The sequence below is a fragment of the Octopus bimaculoides genome, chromosome 16 (assembly GCF_001194135.2).
Source record: "Octopus bimaculoides isolate UCB-OBI-ISO-001 chromosome 16, ASM119413v2, whole genome shotgun sequence".
Classification (NCBI taxonomy): domain Eukaryota; kingdom Metazoa; phylum Mollusca; class Cephalopoda; order Octopoda; family Octopodidae; genus Octopus; species Octopus bimaculoides.
Genome location: NC_068996.1, coordinates 21068228 through 21070093, shown reverse-complemented (window position 1 = coordinate 21070093; position 1866 = coordinate 21068228). Strand labels below are relative to the sequence as shown.

General features: G+C 36.2%; 1 protein-coding gene across 2 annotated transcripts in view; it reads left to right on the top strand.

The window, feature by feature from the left end:
• Positions 1-1866, top strand: part of LOC128249599 (uncharacterized) — a 35937-nt gene that overhangs the window by 11302 nt on the left and 22769 nt on the right. The gene's annotated exons all lie outside the window — the stretch shown is intronic.

Genomic DNA, 1866 nt, shown 5'->3' with positions numbered 1-1866 from the left:
TATATATGTGTGTGTGTGTGTTTGTCTCCCCAACATCGCTTAACAACTGTGTTTACATCCCCGTAACTTAGCGGTTCGGCAAAAGAGACTGGTTGAATAAGTACTAGGCTTATAAAGATTAAGTTCTGGGGTCAATTTGCTTGACTAAAGGTGGTGCTGCAGCATGGCCACAGTCAAATGACTGAAACAAGTAAAAGAATTAAAATAGTATTTGGAGCATTAACATGAAAATTTGATGGAAGGTTTTTTTCATTTAGATCACTTTAAGATAGGAAGTTTGTATCAGAGAACCAAAAGTAGTCTCAGGCAGCTTGGTATCAAAAGGGTTAAGACTTCGCTGTTGTGTCTTAACATTTTGAACTCTTTTCTACCTAAAAGAAAAAACTTCTTGTACTTGGCACACGGGTTTGATTGCTCACAAAGTGCTACTTGTATCATAGTTGTGTTTGACTAGACAAGCTTCTTCATCAGGCCTACCTGGTGAGTAGTGTTGCTAAAATCTCAGCTGAACTAATACAATACTTATCAAAAGTCTAATGAACCCAATGTAAGGTCAGTAATTTGCTAATACTCAGAAAATTTGGGTCAGTGTCCAGCCTACTGAGTTACAAAAGCATGTCCCTTGGAACCAGGGGAACAGCCTGGGCTCAAGGCAGCCAGACTAGAACAACTCTGAGGTCACCTGTGCATACTTCCAAAAATTAATCTTTTAGCATTCAAATTACTCAGTCAAAAGTAATGCTTATCTATTCACAATGTTTTGAATTAATCATGCATTATCTCATAGTTTTGAGATTTCAGTGATGCGGTTATTTTTAGATTAACATTGTAGGATAGACGTGAGAGGCTGGATATGGCCAGTTTAAGTGTTGAAAGGCTTTAGGGGAGTCAGCTTCAGTCAGTAAATCAGATCAGAAGAGAATTTGGTGGAGCTCACTGATATCACAGTCATCTTGAAGAGAGAATGATGTAGTGAATGGACCCCAAACTGAGATGCTGGCAAGATTACTCTCCATAATATGTCTGGAGCATGAATGGTGGTTCTTTGAGGTTCCTCTGTAGAAAAGGCTGAAACATCTGGTCATGTTGTAAGGAAACAAATAAAATATTTTGTGTGTGTGTGATATATAGGCATGTCTTGAGTTTTAAAGTAAATTCAGAGGCCTTAGTATACAGTTTCTTTTTCCCTTCCTATAGCCACATTTAAAATGAAGAACCTTACATGATGTTTGAATTATATCCACGATGAAAAATTTATTAGAAACCAGAAAAAGATGTTTGATAATCCTGATTACCAAAAACTTTGAATCCTATAACATTTAAGGATAAAATATTTTAAACTAAATAATTCTTTTGATAGGTGTTGTTGTGTGTTAAGTTTGCATCCACATGATTCTAGGTTCAGTCCCTCTGCGTGGCACCTTGGGCAAGGATCTTCTGCTATAGCCCTAGGCTAACTAAAGCATTGTGAGTGGATCTTATAAGCAGAAACTGAAAGAAGCTTGTCACATGCTGTCTCCTTGTTTCATAGTTGTAAACGAATGTCACCATCATGAAAGTTGTCATTCATTTTTAGTCCTCCATGAAATCATGTCTGGTCTTGCAAAAATATTAACTTATTTGGAAACAGCTGAAGCACAGTGGTAGGAAGGGCATCTAGCTGTAAAAAAAATTCATGTCAAGAAATTGCATCTACCCACACCAGCATAGAAAAGTGAATGTTGAAGTGATAATGATTTTATGTTCACCATACTTTAGTTTGTATTTTCTGAGTCCAATATTTTAAACAATATTTCTTTTATTGAATTAAATTTTCTTTCATGTTCATCCTTCATCTTTGCTACTCAATCAATACTGAATTTTTCC